This window comes from Callospermophilus lateralis, chromosome 4 (assembly GCF_048772815.1).
Source record: "Callospermophilus lateralis isolate mCalLat2 chromosome 4, mCalLat2.hap1, whole genome shotgun sequence".
Lineage (NCBI taxonomy): Eukaryota > Metazoa > Chordata > Mammalia > Rodentia > Sciuridae > Callospermophilus > Callospermophilus lateralis.
The window spans coordinates 3,768,191-3,793,953 of record NC_135308.1 but is presented as its reverse complement, the minus strand read 5'-3'; positions in this window follow the sequence as shown (position 1 = coordinate 3,793,953).

Below are 25,763 nucleotides of genomic sequence, written 5' to 3'. Positions count from 1 at the left end.
ACCTACCAAAAGAGAACCGGACACCAGGAGGGAGGAAAGAACAGAAAGCAAGACCCCCTAAACTTCTTCCTCTTGATTTAACAGGGTAATGGTAACAATGAATTTGTTGCCTATAGATGTGGATGATTAAAATGCATGGCAGGAATGCCACAAAAGACAGTGAGCTGGGAAATCCTTCTGTGAGGCATCTGAGCTATTTAGAATATTATCTGGAACAGACATAGAACCTATCTATTTAAGTTTGTGTAAAATAGAAAATCTATATTCTCTGGCTGCCATGAAAATGATTTTAAAGGAATTATAAATCAAAAATACTGAAGGAAAATATGAATTACTTCATTAAAATCGAAGACAGGAGAAAAATAGGAAAAAGAAAAAATGCTACAAGGAATAGACAGCAATTACACATACGATAGCTGTTGTTCTGACTGGAGCAACAATTACATGTGAATGATCTAAATAAACCAGTAAAAGTACAGATTCCCAGAGCTCATAAGGGAAGCAAAACCCAAGTAGACACTGAATACAAAAATCTCACTTTAAATATGAGTGCTTGGGTTAAAAGAAAGCAATGGAGAAAGATGCACCATGCTTATATTGATAAAAACAAAGCTGGAATAGCTGGATTAATCACAGGGAAAGGTTTCAGAAGAAGGAAACTTCCCAGGGATGATAACAGGAAGAGTCCTAGTACCTAATCATAAAAGGGTGGACTTCCTGAAAAGAAACAGCAAGCATTCACACCTTATGTGCTAATGACAGAGAATCCACACACGTGAGGCAAAATCTAAAACGGCTCGAAGGAGAAGTGGACATGTTCACCAGTACAGATGGAGGCTTCACTTTCCTTTGTGACTTGTAGATCAGGAGCCAGAAAAATCAGTGGGGATACAGTAGAACTGAACAACACCGTTAGTCAATCACATCTAACTGGTACTGATAGGCAGCCCCACCTGATATTCTGGAATATCAGAATCACATGGGGTGTTCGCCAAGAAGAACCACATCCTAGGAGCTCACACGGTCTTCTGAAACCACCCTTGAAGTAAAACTAGAAAGCAGTAATTGAAAGACAGCTGAATAATCTCCCAAATTGGGACTTAACACATTTCTAATGACACATGGTAAAAAAATAAATAAATAAAAGAAGAAGCCTCAATAGAAATAAGAAGACATTTTAAATTGAATGAAAATTAAAATACAAAGCTTCAAAACATGTAGGATGCAGGAAAAGGAGTATTTAGAGGAAAATTTATAGTATTAAATGCATATATTAGAAAACAAGTCTAAAATCAGTAGCCTTACTGTGACCCTTGGAATAAGAGAAGCAAATACAACGGAAGCTTAAAGCAAGGAGGCTTTCCTACTAGTAATGATTAGAGAAGAAACCAATAAAATTGAAGGCAGGGAAATAACTGAGAGATCAATAGAACCCAGAGAGGCTCTTTGAAAATCCCAATAACAATTGATAAAACTCTAGCTAGTCTAATTGTGGATAAGAGAGGAAGAATACAAAATAGCAAATAGCAATATAAAAAATGATCATATGGACACTAAAAGATAATAAAGGAATATTGCACATGACTCTGCCTACCAAATCTGGTAACTAAGATGAAATGGACCAACTCCTTGACAGGCATAAACTACCAACTCTCACACAAGAAGGATGAAAACCAAACAGCCCCATATCTTTTATATACATTGAATAAATAATAACCTTCCAAAATCACCAATCAAATATAAAATTTATGTTAATATTAGGAAAAGATGAAAAACACTCATGAATTGTTAGGATTAATCATAGGGTTAATTCTCTCATGGGTTAATTTTACCTGTGCTTGAACAAGAGCAAGGTTAATGGTGAAGACAGAATGTGTTTGCTGACCTAGGTCTTCATCAAGTAGGCATATGGAATGTTCTGGAACAGATATAGAACCTTCTTTTTCCTCATCCTTGTTAAAGTTGATCTAACAAAACAAGAACAAAGAAATGGATTATCTGGGGACGCAATGCATTTAACATAACCCCAAACTTTAAGTTGTTAGAGTTAAAATTCATTTTAAGAAGATATTTTTATGGTACATTTTCCTCTGAGAAACTTTGTTATCTCTTTGGGGCATGTCAGAAAACAGACAATTTGCATTTATACTGATGCAGGGTGGAACTGGGCTTCTGGGCCAGGACATGGAAACCACGGATGGAGGATGTCCTAACTCAGCCCTTGATGGCGGTTATTCCACACAACAGACCACCATTGTACAGGGGACAGTCCCTTCAGGGCCTGCCAGCCCTCATGTGGGAGTGCCTCTGCCACTGGCCTGGGGCAAGGCCTTACTTTCATTTTCTAACAAATGTTTTTGACACATTTTTTAAAGAAATTCTTCCTAATTGGTGTTGCCTTAATGTTGTAATGCCGAAGTTATCATGGAAACCTGACCATGTTGAATCTAGTTTGAGTGCCCCGGATCAGGGCTATTAGAATCTGTTTGAGATGGCGAGGATCCTGAGGTCTCACGGATATTGAGTACTCATGGATCTTGCCCAATACTCTTAGCAGGAATTGGTACTTGAGGGATTTGAACTTGGGCCTTCCCAGTTTGAAAGCCCAAGCCTGGAACCGCTGTGTCTGACTGCTAACAGTGGGAAGGGTCTTTGGGCTTTTGTCTTAGAAGTCCATATGGAGGCTACATCACAGAATAGGCTATCATCTATTTTAAGATAGAGAAATATTCTCCACTAGAGAGCATTCAGAGAGAACAGACGTTGCTGGGCAAAGCAGGAGCACAGGGAAGGTGACCTCAGCAGACGCCTCCCATCCTCTTTCCCTTACTGCACAGAGGGGTCTGCAGGGCAGGTGGTTAGGTACCAGACAGAACATGACATTCTCTCACCATTGTGCCAAATCTAACCATTCCGATGGCATTTAGACATATAGATAAGTATTGAATAAATACCACTGTGCTCTATTTAGCAGGAAAATCATTTAGGAAAGATTCAGGGAAAAATAGCTGCAGATCAAGTAAATCTCTGCATTCTCACCTCATGGAACTGAGGGTTCATTCAAGAAAGAACCTCAAAATGCATGAGATACTTTAAAAATCCAAACCTTAAAGTATTTAAAGAGAATGAAAAGCACACTTGAAAAAAAAAAAGCAAAGTACGTGAAATACTGTCAGAATATACCTTGCTCTCCAAAGATATTCAACGACTCCATGGTCCCTTAAGTTTCTGGGGCCAGGTCACCTCTATGAATCCCATTGACTTCTAAATGGCTTGCCTCAGTGCCCCAGACTACATGCAAGCATGCATTTTAACCTAAGATAGAACTAAAAAATCAAAAAAATATACAGAGTTTTAATTCAGTGATGGTTCTGATTCGGTCAGCTCTCGTTGAGAAGAGCCAAGCTGAGCATGAGCACTCCCGGGGCCTTACAGCCCACTGCTCCTTCTGCTGGTCAAGGGGTCATTGTTTATAGACAGGTGTATTCTGCAGTCACTTCCCCGCTAAGGACTGTGCATGCAGCATCCAGCAACCCTACCAGAACCTGCCAGGGGGTTTGCTTGTTGGTGAGACCCAGGGCCCAGAGGATGCAGTCTTCAGAAAACTTTTTCATGTGTCAGGTCAGATATTACTTCCTACCAAAAATGAGTTCTCTTTGAAATGATTTAAAGATAGGAAAAGCTAATTGAGGAAGTGGGGACGAGTAGAGAAAGGGAGTAGATCTGGGAAAGAGGTAGAAATAATTTAAAAGATATTAGGTTGTTTTTTTTTTTTTTTTTTAGAGAATTAGGGACATGAAAGAAGTGGATCTTGAATTCTACACTATGTAAATATCTATATTCTTATAACTGTCTTTATCTGATTTTTCATATCTATCTACTAATTATCTATCAGTCAATTTTCTTCTATTTTATGAATAGTATGACGATAACAACTTACGACCTTTCTGCTTTTTTTTTTTTTTTTTATTTTTTAATTTCTGAAGTGTTTTGAGGGTCAGTTCCCGTGCAGTCTTTACTTAGCCTGTGGGCTTTTCACACTAGGGCAGCACTGCTTTCCGGGGCCTGGCCTGCCCTGGGTTGAGAAGAGAGGACCCTCTAGCCTCTGCCAGCCCTGTGTCTCAGGCAGTGCCTGGAGACGGCTGGATAATGTGTACTCATAGATGCAATAAAGCCAGGATCAAACTCGCAGATGGGATATCAAATAGGACTTCTTTTTTTCAGGGATGTATTCGAATAGTACTCACAGAATTTTATTGCTTATGACATTTAAAAGCTGAGTGTATAGAGCACTAAAAATACACCACAGGGAACAATCCTATGCTGGCAGAAAAATGTTCGAGAGTTTCAAAAGGTCCCTGCTATTTTTAATTCCTACTCTCACACTACCATAGCGTGAGTAATACCTCGCGGATTCCACTATGGCAGGTGAAGTGGTGGCAAAGTTCCTTGGCCCCGGGAACCCTGGGCAATGTTCAGGCAGTCACCTGACAGCTCCTCCTTCTTAGGAATAAACATCTCCAAGAGGGAAGATAGCAATTTAAAACTGTGCGGATCTTTAGGTCGGACTTTCTGTTATATTTTACTCTAACTACCCAGGAAAACCCTTGAAGGTTCTATGTGCAAAAAAAAAAAAAAAAAACTAATTTTTTTTCTAGAAATTTCCTCTGAGACTGTTTGCCAGTGATACATCCTCCACTCTCTTCCTCCCCTGTCTGGGGGGAGTGTCACCAGGCTCAACACTCCTGGCTGACCATGTGGGGGAGGGGCGTCCCTCACTTCTGCACTGGTTTGCCAGTACTCTGGCCATCACCATCTTGTCCCTGTGACAGCACAGAGAAGCAGTGCCTTATCTTGAAGGGGTGCTGGGCTCTGAACCAGGAAATTTAGGTTGTACCAGATGTTTGACTTTGGATGTCTCCTCTTCAAATCATTAGATTTTTTTTTTTTTTTTTAATATGTAGGATGCAGGTTCTGTTTTCTTCTCTAGGAAATGGTGAAAGGGATAAAAATTTAAATCAGAACATTTCTGCTGGCTGTCATGTCCTTATAGATACAGGAATTCATCTTTAGTTTTAAATGAAAAAATGTACTTACTTACTTCCATTGTTTCTGAAATTAACAATTTAAAATCCATCAGGGACTATGCTTGGTATCATGCCCCAATTTAATTGATTCTTAATTGTAATTTAACTGGAGATCAGAGAGTGGAAGGATGTGGGGACTGCCATGCTCTCTCTCCTATGTGGGGACAATTCCAGGCTAGCTTGCCTCAGGTTAGGGCCTGTGCTGGGCTCTTTCCCACGTGCAGTGCTTTCTCCAGTCTTACTCTGATGTCAGTCCTCCAAAGGAATACTGCAAAGCAAGCAGGGGCAAGGGGCAGTAAGGTTTTATCCTTCTGGGAGAATTCACTTGCATCTTAAGAGCAAATTCATGGGCTTGAGGAAATGCAACCTTATTGTGTATCCACACAGCTGATGGGGTTAATAAGGGGATGGGGAGTTCTTTGCGCCATTTAAACGGGAGACTCCTGACCCTGGGTCCCAGGACTCTTAACTCAGAGTTCTCGAGTGAAGCTGTGTTCTGAACCTTAACTGCTTCCTACTGCTGCTCCTTACAGCTGCAGGGGCCCTTTAGTCTCTCATCATTCCCAGTTAGTCCTGCACAACTCAAAGAGATCTCATCAAAGTTGACTTCACAGTGTGATATAATATGACAAGCTGAGGTCTACAGGTATTCTTAATTGCCACCAGATAGACCATGCATTGCTAAATATATCTCTGGTTTGAGTATTTACATAATTTTAAGCAAAATAATTCATAAATAATTAAAGACAAGCATCTCTACAACTACTGTATGCTTTAGCATAGTGTCATCTTCAAGGGGGAAAATCAATGAACTATTTGGACATAGCTTTAAAAACAAGAAGCTTTGGGAAATGAGACCACAGACTTGCATTTAGGAACAAAGTACTAAAGAGGGCAGTTTTATCTGTAATGCTGTTGCTAAATGAAAATCCAAAAGGTCAGTTGCAGTTTACCCCAGGGAATTGAGATGATGCTCCAGGCAGGTTGCAGGTGCTGTGCTGGTTAGGGAGAGACCGTGTTCTAAAATGGACCTCCAGTCTCCCGAGGGAAGACTGCTCTTAGACCTGAGCTGACCTGAAGTCCCAGCAGGACCCACCTGCCTGTCCTCGGTCAGGCCTTGACCTGAGCCTGCTCGTGTGTTCAGGAGGGTGACAATGCCAAGTTGTGAACGACAGAACTGGCTGCAGCTCTGGAGCTGTTCTCCGCCCTCGCTGGCTGGGTGCACCCATAACTGTTTCCTTTTATAGCTTCCTGAGTTATCTGAAGCCAGCTAACATCAATAAGTGACTGAAAATGCTACATAGTACTTTGATTGCATTTTTACTTTTCTGTTTCTGTTTTTAACAAACTTATCACTCAACGTGTTGGTGACTCTTGTTAATATTGAAATTAAAATTATCCTTGGTATTGCTTTTTTTTAAGTTTATTTATATGTGTACACACACACACACACACACACACACACACATGGCTGTATCTAACTTCATTGGAAATTAATTTCCTGTCCATAACATGAGCAAAAATTTTGTATATTTTTCTGATAACAAAAACAAACAGATCTTTCATGGTATTTCTGTAAGAGATTAGCATAGAGTTTCTTGTCAGCTTATTTTTGTTAGGCGTGTTGGTTTCAGTGGATAAGGTTTTTGGGGATAGCTGCTTTCGAAAGCAAGATGTCATTAATATGTTTCTTAGAAAGAAGGACTCTGGTTTGGCCTGAGTCATTACCTAATCTTAGTTTTGATTTTCTCTAACATACAATTATTCTAGATTATTTTAATCACTTAAATGCCCCTCAAGAATGCTTGATTTTGAAACTTCCTTACAACTGACAGACTTCAATTAGTGATGTTTTCTAATTCCATTTTCATTAAAAAAAAGAAAAGAAAAACTTAAGTATAAAGTAATTGTTTTTTTAAAGCAGTTCAACTAGTGACATTACTAGAAAATCCATTTTTTATTTTATTGTTTCTGACTCTGTTCCTCTCATTTTCATTATTTCTTTCTATGATTCTGTATTTGCAGCAATACTAGTTTATTGTGAAATTTGCAGTATTTTGTTTAAGAATTCATACTGACTGATGAGGTTTCCTTTGTAGCATGTTAAATGGTCAATAGCACCATCAAAAATTGAATCCTATATTCTTCAAGTGTTGAAATTGTGTGTGTGTAGCAACTTCAGAAATAGGGCTGGAGTGACTCAGAGATAGAGCACTGCCAAACAGGAGCAAAGTTCTAGGTTCAATCCCTAGAGCTGAAGGAAAGAAAAGAAAAGAGGTATTATAAACCATAGTTGATAACAAAATGAGTGTCCTTCAACGTAGTATAGGTAGATTCCTATCAGTACTCCCTGAATCTATATATTTGATTTAGAATAGGCCTTAACCTTGTCAGTAAATGTAAAAGGCAATGTGTTAAGTGTGTGTAAGGTAGTCTATTGCTTGTATTAAAATACACATGTAATACCTATGTTCGTGCAGAATAATAAAAAGTCAATGATAACTAAAATAAAAAAGCTTACGTGCTTCTCTCTCATTAAGAGGATAAATAGAAAACTGGCAACTATGTTCATTTCCTGGCCAGATAGGTTTCAGAGGTCAGAGATGTGTGTATTTTCCATTTATTTTATAATAAATGTTGAGTAATATATGTTGAAGTTTGTACCATGTGCATGCACTGTTTATTCCCAATAAATTAAGTAGTGTAGACATCATAAAGTCTGTGCCGAGGAGAGAGAGGCTGTGATATGGCAGTAGTGAAGGCCAAGAACAGGCACAGCACCGAAGCATTTATTGATTTAGCAGAGTTGAGACTCGAGTGTAGCATATACAGTGTGGTGTAAAGGTACTGGCTGCTCCAGAAATGACATTGTATTTTCATTTATTCCTGAAAAGCATATTCCTTTCAATAAACATACTATATATATTCATATGTACGAAAAAATAAGAAGATAAAATCTACATTAGCACCTGATTCCTTAGCGCAGGGCCTGCAATGGTGCCTCCACCCCCCCAACCCCCCATGTTCGGTGCACATCCCTCCTAAACACTGTCCGAGGCTGACGCTGTGGTTCTGCATTTGAGCTCCTCTGTAAAGATCTGCACTGCACTGACAATCACTATAACATACTTAGGTAAATATAAGTGTCCTCATGGCTAGAAAGAAGTGACTGTCTCAATGTTGATACTGTTTCAACAGATTTATCTGATTTCTTTGAGAATATGCAATCAGCTTTGTGCTTCCCTGCCAGGAAGGTACATCTTATCATTTATCCTCCGTCCTCACTGCAGTACGAGAGCTGGCATGGAGAGTGGAAGGTGCATTTTAAAAAGCTGCAGGGTGCTTTGAGAACACACTAGTTTTAAAATGCATATGCAGTAGGGAGAGGAGCTAATAAAGGTGCCAGGGAGAGGACACAACTGAAAGATGGGTCTTTTCTTTTTGGTGGGGAAGTCATATGAATTCTTACAGAGTATCCCTTTAAGCTAGCAAAGATGTAAGAAAATAATTAATATGGCTTTATGTAAAAATAATTCTCAACTATCCATTAAATTCTATGAAAGTTCAGATAATGGAAGAGTGTCGATTTCAAGTGCACAACTCAGCAGTTTTGTGTAGATGATTACACTTCTTACACCCGCATACTTGATGTGTCCCTCTTCACAGTATGAGTGAGGATGCAGAAATGTCTCAAAAATTAAAGTGGCCATGTGCGGTGGAACACCCTGTAATCCCAGTGGCTGGGGAAGCCGAGGCAGGAGGATCACAAGTTCAAAGCCAGACTCAACACTTAGCAAGGTCCTCAGCAACTTAGCAAGACCCTGCCTCAATAACAAAAGTGTGGGGATGCGGTTGAGTGGCTCAGCACCCCTGGGTTCAGTCTCTAGGGAAAAACAACAACTTGGAAGTATATCTTTGTTTTCTAGAAGATAAAGCTTTTGAAGATGATTCCGAAATGTTATTGTTCTTAGAAAACAAGAGATGGATCGGTATTGACCTTTGGTTGTGAGACCAAGGACATTGAGGACTTTGGCACCCAGACGGCTGATGAGTGTGTGTTAGACCCAGGGCTGCTCCTTGGGCAGTGCTGTGGGGTCACTTCATCCTTCATGTCCTTTAGGACACGGGTGGTCATACCTACCCCTACGTGTGTTGCACTGGGTGGCCCCGTGTCGGGCGCTGTGCTGGGCGGAGCGGACAGGTTGGGGCGTGCGGGCTGAGGCAGCACCTTCCGCAGGGCCCTGTGCTCCGCGGAGGAGGGGTGTGTCCACCAAGCTGGGATGAACACAAGACAGGAGTGCTCCCGTGTGGCCCTGTGGCCCAGACAGAAATGTCCACTGATCCCGAGAAGAGAATGCGAGATTGAGCTAACGTGGGCAGCAGGAGGGACACCCCGGTCTTCTGACCTCCGACAGCATCCCCACAGCCCCTGTGGCAGCAGAGAGTATGACAAGCACAGGGACCAGCGCCCAGCAGGCTCCAGAGCAGGGGAGCCAGGAAGGTGCCATAAGGCAAAGGGAGCAGGACAGGCTCTGAGTGATGACAGGTGGACACGGGTGACAGTGAGGACCCGGGAGGAGACAGCGGGCGCTGCCCAGGAGCTGTGATGCAGGGCCTGAGGAGAGGCTGGTCGAGGACAGATCCAGCTCTGCTGGTGTCGTTGATGCGTGTCAGAGCTGTTCATGAGCCCTGTGACACGGAGGGAGGGAGGTGCACGTGCCCATGTGGAAGTGCCCAGGGAGCTGGCCAGTCAGCAGGCGGGGCTCCCAGGGGAGTGGGGACAAGGCGCAGCCACTTTGCCTGGTTTTGACGTCCATGTCGGTGGGGACTGGACCTCTGTGAGCTGAGCCTGGAGGAGAAGCCAGAGGACACAGGGCCAGCAGGAGGCCGAGCTGCCCAGGGCCTGGCAGTGGTGTGGGAGTGGACAGGAGGTGTGGACTGGCAGAGGAGAGTGTTGGAGGAGGGAAAGTGCTGCTTAGAGGACAGGTGGCCTCCCGCAGAGCTCTCTCCAGGGCGTAGAGCACCAGGCCCTGCAGTGCGCCCACAGCAGGGGGACGCACAGAGCGCTGAGCCTCAGTTTCCAGCTCCTCAGAAAAGCCCACAGCAACGAGCCTGTTAACAGCTGGCCCGGCCTCCGCCCGGGGGGCTCTGCGGCACTCGCATGAGGGGACTGTAAGGCCCTTTGGCCTCATTTTTTGCCTCAGGGGAAAAAGATCCACTGAGATATGATTAGAGATTTTAAAATTTATGACTTTAAATGAGAGTCCATTCAAACCGCGGTTATCTCATATTTTTGACAAAACTGCGAATGAGACCCTATGATTCATTCAACCAGAGGTAACTGATACAAGTAACAAATATTTACCCAACTTCCAGACAACCATCACAGGAAAAGGTGACTGAGGTACGCTCCCACACTTCCTTCTTTCTTTCTTTTTATCAGACTGTTAGACCTAACATATCAGGGTTCCTTCTGTTTAATTAGTTACCAATTTCACATCTGAAGTTACTTTCCATTTACATAAAACAACTCTTGGGAAAATAATATTTATATTCTTCCAAATCGTTCATCAAAATATACATTTTTTTTTTTACTTCTGTAAGCCATTTCAGTTTGGGGAGTGAAGACAATATTTATAGCAATAAATTCATGTTTTGCTACTTATGCATGAATGGCAATATCTCACAAGCACAATCCAAACTTTTCTGAACCTTTAAATTGAATGACACTTCTTCCAAAGGCACATATCTGCAGATGAGAGGAAGGTTTGGGTTCCAGGCAACTATCTATATTACGTATATAGCCAACTCATCATATCAGATATTGTGTGGCTAATCTCACCCGAGTCAAAGGACACGCCTAATGTTAATAATTGAGCTGTCCCAAATTGGAGGAGCTGAGTCAAGTATACAACTCTCTCTTCAATTTTAAATAGACATTATTCAATCAATGTTTAAAGGCACTTTTATAACTATAATGTTAGAATAATATATATTATTTCCACATCTAATTTCATCAAGTTGCAATTAATGCATTTATGCTAAGTTAATTTAGCATGCTACAGTGATGTGGCCATGTCAATGTTCATAGCAGCTCAATTCACAAAAGCTAAGCTATGGAAAAGACCTAGTTGTCCTTCAATAGTTGAATGGATAAAGAAAATGTGGCATATATACACAATGGAGTACTACTCAGTTATAAACAAGAATGACTTTATGCCATTTGGCTGCAAATTGATGAATCTTGAGACTACTATGCCAAGTAAAGTGAGCCAAACAACCGAAGGTTGAATGTTTTCTCTGATAGGTGAAAGCGAACCCACAATAAGGATTGGGGATGAAGGGAAGAATAGAAGTGTGGTAGGTTACAAAATGGGGAATGGAGGGAAGGGAAGGGGTATAAGCAAAGGAAAGAGAGTGGAGTGAATTTGACAGAGCTTTCCCATGTACAAACATCAAAACTACACAGTGAACTACCATCAGTACATCCATAAGAATGGGACTCCATCTAGAATAAGCTATATTCCATGCTTATATAATCAGATCAATACGGATTCCGCCATCCTGTATAACTAAAAAGAACCAATACATATAAAAAAACTTAAAGAAATACATCATAATCTGTATTCTGCCAATTTTTAAAAATTTACATAAAGTGTAGATTCTTCTTCTTCTTCTTCTTCTTCTTCTTATTATTATTATTATTATTATTTGGGAATTTCTTACCCCTCTTCTGACAGAGAACTAAATTAAGACCCATTGACAGTGATGATGAAGAAATATAATAAAATGTATTTAATTTTCTCAGACTTTCCTTGTTTAATTTGACAATGTTCATAAAACTTTTTCATAAAGAATTTCACTGCACACACTGTGTTTATTAGCCATTCAGAGGGCTGGGGCAGGATGTGTGAGCAAGGCCCAACCTTGCACTTGGAAGAGCAGAGGCCTGCAGACTCGAGGTCGCCCCAGGGCCTGGGAGTCAGGGCGGGCATTGGCTGGAACTTGGGTCTTCTCTACTTGCTCTACCCATGGTGGTACCTCTGTGCTCCTCACCCCATCAACGTGGCCCTGAATTGGTGTGCTTAATTGCAAAAAACTCGGGTGTGACACATGCATTACAACAAAGAATTATAAATCTAATGGCCACCATGCAAGGGGGCACGTGTCTTGGAGAAAAACTGAGCATTTTACTTCTAGCCAAGATGACGTGTCATCCACTGAGCACCTGAGGCTCACTACACAGGCCTCGAGGTCAATCACTCCCTGTGCAACCCCAAGGTGGGTGCACTTCTCTCTCCTGGGGCTGGAATACCAAACACAGGTCCATAGGTATGCACACTATTTATTTACTTACCCAGCTCTTCACTTTTATTTTACAAATAATCTGAACTATTTAATATTTTGTTCCTTTTAAAAATATTAAATTAGGGTCAGTTTTTCCAATGAAGAACAAAAATGATTTCTTTAAAATGATCAAGGAAAAAAACCTAAAGTTAAGCATAGCATAAAACAGATTTATGCCAAGATATACAATGTCATTAATTAATGAAAGCCAGGCCTTGTCATTGTTCCTGGAAGGGGCCCATGAAGACGTCAATCGGAGTTCTTAGTGAGGAGGGCAAGAATTTAGGTTGAAGACAGACACTGCAAAATCACATTTCTTTTTTAAACCTCAATAATACAGCAAAAACTTGAGCATCTTGTCTCATCTTTCTCTCTCTTTCTACCCATGAATGTATGATTTCAATTCTCAAAATAGATTTAAAAATACAAAGTATAAAATAGTAGTAAATAGCAATTTGGTATTTTTTGTGTAGATGTAATATTGGAAAGTAAAATGTTTAAAAATGGTACTCAGGCTGAACATATTGTCTAGGTAGTGACATATTATAACCATAAACATGATGGTAAAAATGAGCCTTAAGATTTGTGACTGAGGGTTGCTCAAACCGACTGATGCATGATGCCCTGTGAAATAACACCAGGTAAATCATTTAATTTGGTGACTAAAGATGATGAGAGAGGCTGGATCCAGGATCCACAGACCTACAATAGCCCACCCACTTTTTAAAGATATTCCTATCAGTAGCTGTGGAGGAGTCATTTATTTTCTCAGTGGGTCTTATCCATTGCTGATTTATCTTGTGGAAATGGGTTCAATCAGTATCTTCCCAGATCAGGACCTACACAAATAAAGAATAATGGCATGCTTGGTAAAATTCTGTTTGTTTCATCTCTGTTTCCATTCTTGTTTTTCCTTTCCTAATTGAACACTTAAAATTCTTTTGATATTATCAAAGGGGACCTCGTCACAATAGAAATAAAGCAAGCCGAATGTGAATTTCATTCTGCCACCACTGACCTTGAAGTTTCTTCCTCCGCATGCTGGGGATGGAGGAGGCAGCTGTCTGGGTCCTCAGTGCCCTGGAAGGAAATCCCTGAGGCCAACCCTGAAACAGGAGCATTTCAGGAAAGCCAGGCCTGCTTTAACTCCTGCCTAGCTTTTAAAAATTGTCATGCCAAAAGAGAAGTCCTAGTCAAAGAGAGTAGAGAGATCAGTCAGGCATTAGAAATGTGAAGGAGGATCCATTTCTGGGGTTTGCTATGGGAAACAGGCAAGAAAGAAGAATAAACAGCCTGTCCCCTTGGCCCTGGCCCCTGTGCCCCGCAGCTCTTCCAGCCCCTTGGTGCTCAGGAGATAGCTGCCATTACCTAGCACCTGCCCTCCTGTCCTGTACTGCCTCCTCCCTGCTCCTTCAGTCTGGGAGATAGGCTTCCTGCTGCTTGGAAGGAGGGTGGCCCACTGCCCCAGGCTTGGAGACTGCACCTGTGCTATCCATCCCCTGGAAACCACTTGAAGTGGGACTCAGGATGAATCATCAATGGATATGGCTGGACATTGAAAGAGTGTCTATAAGGCGGTAAAGGAAATGTCCCAAGTCATAAAGCAAAGAACAGAGATTGACAATACAAGATCAAAATTCAGAGACTGCCATCAACTCAGGAGCTTGACATTTGCTAAAAGATGTTCCATAAGGAAAGATCTGAGAAAACGTGAGTAAATAATTTTTAAAATGCAGAAGAAAAACTTCATGTGCTAAAGATAAACTCAAATGTGCAGATTAAAGAGCTAATTAAATATTGAAAGGCATGAATGAAAAGAGACCCACAATTAGCAATACAAAAATGAAAAACATACGGAGAAGGACTAGATGAAGGTGACTTGCAAAGTCAGAAGAACTAGATTGAAAAGTCACTTCTCAGTAGCCATGTTAAATGCAGAAAGCAAAAGAGAAATTTCTTCACATTTGAAGAAAAATTATTTTGAGGCTATAATCCATTAAACCTAGCAGCATGAAGATATTTTTAGACATGCAAAGGCCTTTAATTGTGCAAACCAGACATTGGTTAGGAGCAATCAGGCAAGGAGTCATTACAAAGACCTCTGTCAGAACAAGGGCAGCGGGTAATGGTGAGACATTAAGCATCAAAGATCAGAGTTAAGTCTAAATAAGTGGAGGGAAGATTTTACAGTGGATTAGTACCAATCCTGAACCAAAACCCAGTATAATGAGAACGGGAAGCTGTGACAGGCAAATGGAAGGAAGATAACTGATAGGCTAAATTCTCATGTCATGAGGGGTTTTAGGGTGGTTCTAGAGGCTGATTGATTCTGATCATTACTTTAGAAAGGTTTAATATTTTTCATAAAATTAAATTTTAATGCCTATAGAGTTAGGATGTGGAGCTTCGAAGACTTTGATGGAAAGAACCATAGTCGTGGAGTGGTGGCCTGCAGGTGGGAAGGAGAAAGCCCCTATCCAACAAGGGCAAGGCCAGGTGGAGCCCATCCAAGCCTGTCCGCAGTCCCTGGGTCAGCGCAGCGTCCTTGCTAGGACGACACTATAACTGGACATGGGAGACTTGGGATGTGTGTGGCATGTGTGTGGCAATCATTCACTTACACTTGTTAAACAATCCTGGCATTAAAGTGAGTGTGGAAAGCCTGAAGACTCAGGAGGGAAGCATGGTGCACAAACACTAATGGCGGTGGTCCTGCTGCGGAGCAAGGCCACGCTGCCCCTCGTTTCCATGAGAGAGAGAGTGTGCCCCGCAGCTGCTCCAAGCCCCTTGGTGCTCAGGAGATAGCTGCCATTACCTCGCACCTGACCTGCTGCCATCATGATCCGGGGAAAGAGGAACTGGAAGTAAGCAGGCAGCAGACATCTAAGGCCTGAGGTTCATATTTATAAACACCTCCTCACACGGGGGAGATGACGCAGACAATGGAAGCACTAAGGGCAGAACATGGGGAAATGATCGTAGCAATAGTGTAATGGGGCTAATGATGGCGAAAATGACCAATGATCGTTAAACACGTATCAGGGTGCCAGGTGGTACTCTTAGTCCCTTACAGGATTGATGGGCTTTGTTCATAAAACCGGGAGCTCAACTCTGAAACCACAAGCAGCTGAATGCAGAGGGAAGAGCTGCCAGTTCCTGTCCATCACCGGGCAGGGCTGTGACACTGCTCGGCTTGTCCTCACTGTGCGGGACTTAAGCTCTTTTGCTGTAGCTCTTGAAGCTTAAAACAATAGCCCCCCTTTTTTTTCTGTAAAGAAACAGAAATGAATCCAATTTTTTGAGCCAAAGTTCTTTAATAATCAATTCCTGAGAGTGAAGCATATTTAGAAGTTGTTTACAATAAGCCAAATACCTTATCAGTGAGAAAACTGAGGCCGAGAGGCTAGGCAGCCTGCCAAGGGTCACAGAGGAGGAACATGGAGGAGCAGGGTGGAGCCCTGGCACCTTGGCCCCCGACCCTGGGCTGCAAATGCCACCCACTTGAAATGCACATTCTTGGCAGGGTTCATGGAGCAGGCCCATGGAAGTTTGCACAGAGAATCTCAATGACGTTCTGGAGCACATCGGCAGGGTTGATTCTCTGTCTCTGCTGAAACACACAGAAAAACCATGAACTGATTTCTCATGATTTTATACCCATGAACGCAGGCATCACCATGCGTGCATGCATACCCACAGATCATCCAAATAACTAGAGTTTCCCAAGCAGGCAAACTGAAATTCATATGCATTCTGATATAAATGATCCCTAGTCGGTTGGGCATTACTTCACACAGGACCTTGCTGCTGTGGTTCAGATGGCAATTTTTGTCACCTGAGATGCAGGGCTGAAAGAGTCACACAGTGGGAGACTGGCAGGAAGTGAGCCCTGTGCTTTTAAGATCCTATGAGCAGTAAATTGACATGAAAGAAAACAGACAAGGCAAATACAGGGGAAATTAAATAAAAGTCAAAAAACAAAAGAGAAGGCCTGGTAGGTAACCGATTAAAACTCCTTCTTCAAATAGTCAACTTTTAGCATATCTGATGAAACAGATAGATAATAGATGATTGACAGGTACGGTGCGTTACAGACAATGGATCAAACGAAATACCAATGAAAAGAAATAAATATCTTTCTTAATTAAAAACAGGGAGATTTTTAGAAGTGGATATGATAGAGTACACAGTTTATGCAAAGTAATTTGGTAACTAAGATGCAGGATTCTCTAGGAACACACAACTGAATCAAAATACAAGGGAGCAAAGTCCAAAGGCACTGATCACCGATGCTGGAAACCCTGTCAGGGTCCCCCCCTCAGCCGTCAGCAGGACAAAAGTCTCACTCGTGTCAAAAGAAAACTCAGGAAAAGACACTGTTCTGATTGCTGCTAAAAAAGCGTTTTTTCTCAGGTTTAGAGGAAGAAGTGGCCAGACAGGAACAAGTACTAAAAAAGAGACATGGGCAATGTGGCATCAGCTCTGAAAGAAGCCAGTCGGTCAGCGAAGTGAAGCAGGTTGCTCAGGGCTGCGCTGTGCAGCTCCGATGCCCCAGGCTTGGCTCTGCACTTGGCTTCAGCTGGTTGGAAGAAAGCTGAGTCCTCCTAGAGAGCACGGGCAGATTACCATACGTCCTGAGAAAAAGGTAATTTATGTAAGTGCATTGCACCATTTATAAGGCAATTTCCATCTGGATTAAAGAGCCAAAATATGAAATAATTATCAAACTATTTGGAGAACAAGGCAAGACATTAACCCTGAAGTCATAAAGGAAAAGCCTACATTTAAGACAAAATGTTTATTAAGGAAAAGCCTGTCAACAAAAACATAGCAAAGTGAAAAATAATTAATACAGGAAAATACCTAAAATATACAATAAGAGATGACACTACAGAATATATAGCGAACTTCTACAGTTCAGAAAAAAAGTCAGTTAGAAATCTTTGTAACAATATAGCCAGGCAATTAAAAGAAGATACACAAATACTAGTGGAACTATCTTATTCAGGAAAATTTGCCTGACTAAAATCAAAGAAAGCAAAGTTAGATAACAATAGGTATCGTTTCTGTACATTACACTGTCGAAAATCAGAAGAGAAATAAGACCCAGTGCTGAAGACGGTAGAGGGACGCTTGACATGCCAATCTTTCCCAGGTGTCAGCCCTGACAGAAACTGGGCAACTTAAAACGCAGAAGTAATTCCACACCAAGCAACTTAATTCCTAGAGAGCCTTACACCACATGCTCATAGTCCTGCAAAAATAGACACATAAAATGCATTCATTGCATTATCAGTTCATCAAACGTAAGTGGGAGAGGCTGATGCCTGTCAACGGGGGAGTTATTAATTGAGTTAAGGCACACTCTCCTGCTGAGCAGGGCGGACCTACAAAGGAGATCAGTGAACTGCTGCTATATCACTAAGGGTGAAGAGAAGCAGCAAATCAGAATATAAAATATTAAAAACAACATGTCAATAAATGTATAAAAATCTACACATTTTATTGAGTTTGGGGTGCTGGGGATTGAACCCTGGGCCTTGTTCTTGGTAGGCAAGCACTCTACCACTGAGCCATATCCCTGGCCTCCCAACATCTATGTACATGCATAGGAAACATGCACCCAAAGGAGAAAGCCCTGTGGAGCTCAGGGCTCCCCCCCAGGGGAAGGACCTGAGTGGGGCTTGGTGGTGGGACAGTAGAAAATGAAAGGCTTTCTCATCTTTAAACACAATTCTGTATTACCTTCTTATTTTGCTATTAAATAGTACCTAATCCTAGTACAGATGTCACTGCATATAATAGTCCTGGTGTCTTTGCAAGCACTTATTATATTTTTCAGTTAGGAAAACAAGAATCCAAGACTTATATGCCCTGTTTTTTCTAAGCTACATTTGCTGTAGGGGGAAACAGACAGATTTTAACACGGATTCTTAGCAGCCCAACCAACATGACCTTCTTTCCCAGGGATTGACTTCAGTGCATGAGTACAATAAGTAGCAAGCATCACTGGACATGATTGATTTCTTATTAAAATAAAGGGACACCTGGCTACCCAGGTGATCTTAATTTAGAAGAGCAATCTTTTATTGACAACGTATTTTCATGCCTCAAAAGGATCTTGAAATATTTCATATATCTAAATGAAAGTACCTTGCTGAAATTGCAGGTGAGAGATGGAAACAAAGTTCACATGTGACAGAGGGGAAGAAAATAACCTGTTCTATTTCATCCTGCAACTGACACAGAGAATGTTGATTTCTACATATGGGGCTGTTAGTGGAGAGCTCAGCACAGTGCTTAAAGTCTATTTTGGTCTTACCTCTTTTGGAATTTATGTCTCTGAAGGCCATCTTCTTTCTGCTCCCATCTTTGATAACCTACCATCTGTTTCTTTGCTAAAATAGAATATAAAAGAGTGAATGTCAACGGATGGAATCAATGAATAAAACAAGGTTGTGTCTAAACAAATAATGTAAACACATTTAATTAAGTTAGACTTCATGGGTTGCTAATTAACGGCTTGACTAAAATAACCAGAGAGCTTTAGGAAACAACTGGGTGTTTTCTTTGAAAACTATTAAAGTGATTTGTGTGCATTGACATAAGCCCTAAACAAAGTATATATCATATTTCCAACTTTAAGAAATTTGGATTCAGCATCTTTCAACAAAAGACCTGATTATGTGCTTAAGACATTTCCTAAAAGAGACAAAAATAACAAATCGTAAGATGTATGATTCTCAAGGCAAACTGCCTACATATATTTTTAGCAATGCACTAATATCTACATCAATTACAATTTCTTAAAAATAATTTTTAGTTGTAGATGAACACAATACCTTTATTTATTTATATTTATGTGTTGCTGAGGATTGAACCCAGTGCCTCACCCATGCTAAGTGAGTGCTGTACCACTGAGTCACAACCCCAGACCTCAATTACAAATTTTTAAATTGAAAAATGTTTTAAAGCATGTTCGCACACAGTAGTCTATATGAATGTATTGATAGCCTAACTTACAGAGCTGATCAAATGTTAATTTATTCAAGAAATAAAATGCTGTCTACTAAATAAATTTGCTCTACACTCTCAGCTTTTTAAGTAAGGACACACACTATTAACTGATTGTCTCAGCTTATATAGTCATTCTCATTTCTAGGATCATCTGCACATGGAAGTTCACCTTCACGTAGCTCCGGATGGTGACAGATCATTGTCACATGTTTAGCTTTCAGAAACATTTTCAGAGATCTCATGGTGTTGGAGACACAAACTAACCCATGAAACAAAACAAAGGTCCTCTGTCCTCTCCTGGCACAGGACACAGGGAGGGTTGTGACCAAGCGCCAGCCAGCATGGCCACCTGGGCATTCCCACGACTGGAGGGCTCTCCGCCTCGCCTCCTCCTGACACACTCCTGCATGTCCCTTGCCACACCACATTTGCTCTACTTTGTGCTGACCAAATCATCAGCCACCAGAAGCAAAGGCTGTCTCTCCAGTGAGCCTCGTGTCTCAGGAAGCACTTACCAGGATGACCAGACCTGCTCCCTCTGCAAGGAATTGAGGAGGCAGCCGTTGTTTCTCACAGCGGGAATCATAAGGTGGACATTCTCATTTCTCAGAACTGGCTTCTGATGACACAATGGTCCAAGGTGGCTTTAGCCCTTTTACTGTCCGCAGAGCATATTAATTGTTTGTGAACATGCCAAAACAAATTTCTGTTTTGTAAGTACGACGTAGCAGAAGGGTCCTATGTTCTGGTAGTAAAGAGGATAAATTCCAACATTGGTCAAAGAATTACGCATTTGGCTGGCTCTGGTTGCTGTGGTTGCACATGGACTCGGACATCACCTGGCTCAGAAAATACCTCCTCTGCTTCCCGTTGGAGTCCCAGGAAAGCATTGAATGCTTTAGTTAGGCCTGCTTTTCCTCGCCCTTCATCTCCTTTACTTCTTTTTCTTTCCAGTTTTGTTCGTTTTGTTAGTGTGTGTGTGTGTGTGTGTGTGTGTGTGTGTGTGTGTGTATTCTGCCTCCCCAGCCTTATTGGTTTTATTCTAACACAGGGTCTCACCAAATCACCCAGGCTGGACTCAAACTTGCCATCCTCCGGCCTCAGCCTCCCCAGTTGCTGGGATTACAGACATGCGCCTCGGCACCTGGCTTTCTTTTCAGTTTTCAGTAAAATTGTGCATTTGCAGCCCCTGATGGTACTAATGTTCTTAGGCTGCCTTTTATATTTCTATTTTTACCTTTTCAAACACATGAACACTGCAAAATACAAAGAATTCTTGCGTACCCTGCCTCTACTTCCTCTAGTGATCACACCTAAGACAATTCTGTCAGAATGGAGGGGACTAGGAAACTCACATGGGTGCCCAATGCTTTTATCACTTAGTAAAATTTGGGCAAATTTCCAGGGCAGGAAAGAACTGGAGACTGCACAGGTGCTGCATCGGGTGGATCCTTGTGTAGACCTGTCCACTGGGGAGCAGCTCCAGGGTCTTCCCTTGTATCTCCAGAGGGTCACACCTTGAAGAACATGTTACAGAAGGCCCTCCGTGTGGGACTGTGTAGTCCCCTCACAATCACTCCTCAGCTGTGCAGTTACCATGGCGACAGAGCTAAGGTTGATCCCTCCTTGGTGCGACGCGCCTCCTGACTGGTAATGTGAACCGCCCTACCTCGATCAGGGCATATCTGCCAGGTTTCTCCACTCCAAAGTTACTTTTCTATTTGCAATTAGTGGAAATACTGTGGGCCCTACTGTGAGGTTTTTGTAAATACCCTGCTTCTCATCAAATTTTCATTCACTGTGTTTAATGGGCCCTCATGCTGCTTGCCTGGGACAATTAGTGTCATTGTGTTTGCAAAATGGTGTTTTTTCTATTTCCATCATGCTTTTGACGATCCGTAATTGGGATTCTATTTTACGTAGGATTTTCCCATCTCCTCATTAATTTGTGTGGGAGCATGAGTGGCAAATCGTGGAGATTACTGTTTATTGGTTTCTGAAACCGTGGCAGATTTTCTACTGGGAGTCCCTTCAGGTGACCCTGTGTCCTCTTGATGTGCCCCACAATTTTTGAAGCACTTCTTGCTGTCTAACCCCAACATGAAGTTCAGACTTCATTGAGTTTCCCCATCCCTGGAAGCCCTCACGTACCCAAGGAAGCCCTATGTCTTTTCTTTTATTCGAGGATTAGATTCACAATCAAGATCTGGGCACTGCGTCAGGTGGGGCCTTGTGTAGACCTGAATTTGCTTGTGGGGGCCCATATTTCATTGTTAACAGACCCTCTTAGCACACAGACTTGGGGTGGAGGTGTACTGGTCTTACACTGAGTCACAACCTCAACCCCTATTTAATTATTTTCTAGAAAATAGAACACACAGTATAGAATTACTAATCAATACCCCAATGAAAAATAAATTTGTCATGTAGAGTGCAATATTTTTTGATTCCTGCTATCAATTTCCAATAGTCGAAACAGTATTATCCAAGTTGTTCAGACTTTGGTGTCCTTATGCTGTATATATGGGAAACTCTGTTACTCTTAGTGCTCCAGTTGGCCCTGGCTGATTATTGTGTAGATTTGAGGAGATGAGATGTCACAGCAGTACTGGGGACAGAGCCTTGCAAACAGCACACGTGGAGGACAGTCTGAGCTCACCCTCTGCTCTTCCCTTGGCTCCTCAAAGTCTTCCCCGCACCTCCAGGGCAACCCTTCTCCTGGGCTTTGGCTCATGCTTTCTATCTTTTCTTTTTTTGCAAATAAGTGTGCACCTGTGTATTTGTGTATTTCCTGTTTTACTGTACAATTGGTAGATTACTATTTGTGCATATAAATACACACATACACACATGCACATCTAAAACTAGACCCTGAAAGACTCCCTATCAATTCTTGGAGAATTTCCTCATTTATTTAGTACATTATTCTCTTCTTATTCATTCACTCTTTCATTTTTTTTTTTAGTATGCTATAGGTTATTTCCAATACAGTTACAAAAAGTTTGTATTTTTATATTACTGATATTTTATCTTCAGTGGAAATTCCTAAAAATAGCATTGATGGGTGACAGAAAATGGCATATGTAGTTTTGTTAGACATTTTAATCTAGCCTCTTAAGAGAATTTAAATTAAATTCCTCCTTGAAGATTTTATTGCACTATATAAATGATAATGTCTTCACAAATTTAGATGCCCAATGTTCTCTTTTCTTCCTGAAGATCCTATATTGATTGATTTAATAGAATGCAAGGGTTATGTTTATGATACTCTGTGTCACACTCCTATAAGTATGCTTAGTTATGCAAATGAAGTAGAAATGTCTTGTCAGATATAAAAATTCATCTCTGTCCTAAGTTAATTATGAAAAATGTCAGTTTATATTGCCAGAAATATATTCAATACTATTCTTAGAATATATTTTTCAAATGCCTAACCTTTTGTACATTTCAAATATACTGACCTTTAATTTTAAACTTTCCAAATTCAGTTTCTTAGGTTCATGTAACTTTACTAAAAATTTACATACATTTTATGTTAATAGTCAGATAACATGTCAATATTTTATCTAAATATATTTACACACAAAAGATCCTTGCTTGTCAATAATAAGAATTCAAAGACAATGAAAACAAATAACTCAAAGAAACGGCGCACCAGGAACACTTCCATTCACTGATGACTGGAATACCAGGTGACGTAACTCTTTGAAAAACAATGGTCAGTTTCCTACTAAAAGAGCATACACTTGTATAACCTAGCGTTAGCACTTAGTGGTAGTTATCTGAGTTGAAAACTTATATCCACAGAAAACTCTGCACAGGGATGTTTGTAGCAACTGGATTTGTAATTACCAAAATGGGGAAGCAGCCGACATGCCCTTTAGTGAGTGAAGAGGTGAGTAAACTGTGATACACCCGGAAGATGGGACTGTATCCAGCACAGAGAGGATCTGCTGTCCCACCATGAGAAGCCAGGCCTTAAGCACACAGGACTAAGTGACGAAAGTTAATCTTAAAATCTTTAGGGCAGAAAAACTCTCCTGAATGATGTTAAAATAATGGGTCCACGCTGTATACACTTGTCCAAACCCACCCACGGCACCACCCCAGCTGCGGGTGGCAGTGGTGTGCCAACACAGCCCCCGACATGGGAGCGATCCCCACTGTGGCGCTGATGTCAACAGTAGGGCAAGCTGTGCATATGGGGGGACAAGGGCGTAGGAGGACTTTGTGTTTCCTCCTTATTATTGTTGTGAACCTAAAACTCCTTAACACAGTTATGTCTGTTTAAAAGAAATAATGTTTGCTGCCAGGAGAGCTCCATTTCTGGAAAGACGGGGTGAGGTGCTCCCCAGTGAAACGATCACAGACCCTACACAGTGTCAGAATTGGGAGAAATCACTGGGAGTGTGTTCAGTTGTGCGAGATGCAGAGAGCACTTGAAAAGCAGCCCCCCGAGCGCATCTTCCTGTTCAGAACAGCAAGACTGACCCTGGGGCCGGCTCGTCCCCTCCCTCCCACTCCAGCTGCACACTGGGTGAGTGTGGGCACGACATGGGGCTCCCTCTGCCCACAAGTCACAGTCTCACTGCTGTGACCCCCCCCCCCCATGTGCTGAGGTGCAGAGCTTCTGCTTGCTGAGTGAAGCCTGGGGGTCCAGGGTGCCCTTCCGTCCTCTGGCCCCAACCACAGGTACAGCCTCTGCCCCAATCCAGCACCTTCCACGAGAGGTGCAGGCTCCAGGCCAAAGTGCACAAGTTAAGAAGAACTGAGACTACTGTCATTGTCCATGCTGTGACCACAAAGGCAGTTGTTGCTCAGAGAGAAGAAGACCCCCATTCCAACTCCAAACTCGGAATCTGTCACTCAGGAATTTTAGCCACGAAGGAGGCAGTCCCTAATACAGTGAACTCTGAAGGTCTCCTCCCAAAGAACTCACGTTATTTGAACCAGCAAGGGCAAGTTCAAGGCCAAGGCAGCTCTCCAACACAAAAGTCCGTGTTGATAAGCAGTAAAGACAAGACAGGTAGCTCCAGGGGAGCACCGAGTGGGCGTGTGGGGCGGTTATGCCTCACACAGACCAGGAAAGAGGAGCTGAGAAGAGCCGTGACATCAGCAAGACAGAGAGACATACTGAGAGGTCAGGGAGAAGAAGAGATCCCTGAAGTGTCAACATGACTGCCTGCGTGCCCAGGGGTGCACCTGCTGGGGGGCAGCCTCACGACTCACACTTCAGAGGACACGGTCCTCGGGTAAGTGCTCCATCCAGTTCAGGGGGCAGGTCACAGCAGACAAGGGCAACACCAGGTGATCACTGTAGGGTGGCACATGGTCATAGGGATGTGACATACAGAGAGTGAAAGATTCAAAACAGGACGAGCAGAGCTTGAGAGACATATGACACCACCCAGCACACCAGTGTACTGGGGTACTGGAGAGGACAGACAGAAAGGGGTAGGAAACCTCCAAGGGAATCATCTTCCTGTTTTGACAAATCAAAAGCAAACAAACAAACAAACAAAACCCCCAAAACATCAATCCGCACTTCCAAAAAGCCCAGTAATTTCCAGCTATAAAAATGCAAGGATTCTCAGCTAGTTACAATGTAGTACAATGCTGAAAGTATGAGACAAATAAAACATTTAAAACCTGAAGAAATACAGATACAAGACAACCAAACTGAGATTAACAGCTAATTCCTTACCAGAGATAATGAAAGCCAGAGACAATGAAATATGTTGAAAACACTGAAAATAAAAATATCAATAAGAAATTTTACATCCAACAAAAGTATCTTTCAAAAATGAAAAAAAAAAAAATACAAACATTTCCAGTTAAATTCAAAAGGAAAGATTGCACTGCTCCCAATACTGCTCCCAAACCCATCTTACAAGAAATACTAAAGAAAGTTCTGCAGACTGAGAGCAAATGATTCCAGACCAGATTCCAATGTTAGTTTAAAAAAAAGAACCTATAGGTAATTAGGTAACTATAATGGACAATGTAAGTGCACATTTAATCTTTCTTTCCTAAATATTAGAACATTTATTTTATGAAATAATATGTACAACCTCATGCTTTTAAATCTAAAATATAACAAATGTAATAAATTTGACCATAATGGCCCAAAGGATATGGATTGAACAAACCTGTGTTGGAATGTGAACTAACACCAGGGGATTACTAAATACTCCAGAGAAGCAGGACAAGGGGGCCAGCAATGTTGACTAGGAATGTTAATATAACTCTATAAATGTACTTGATTTCCCCTCTTCTCTGAGTGTCTTTAATATACTTAATCATACTTGAATC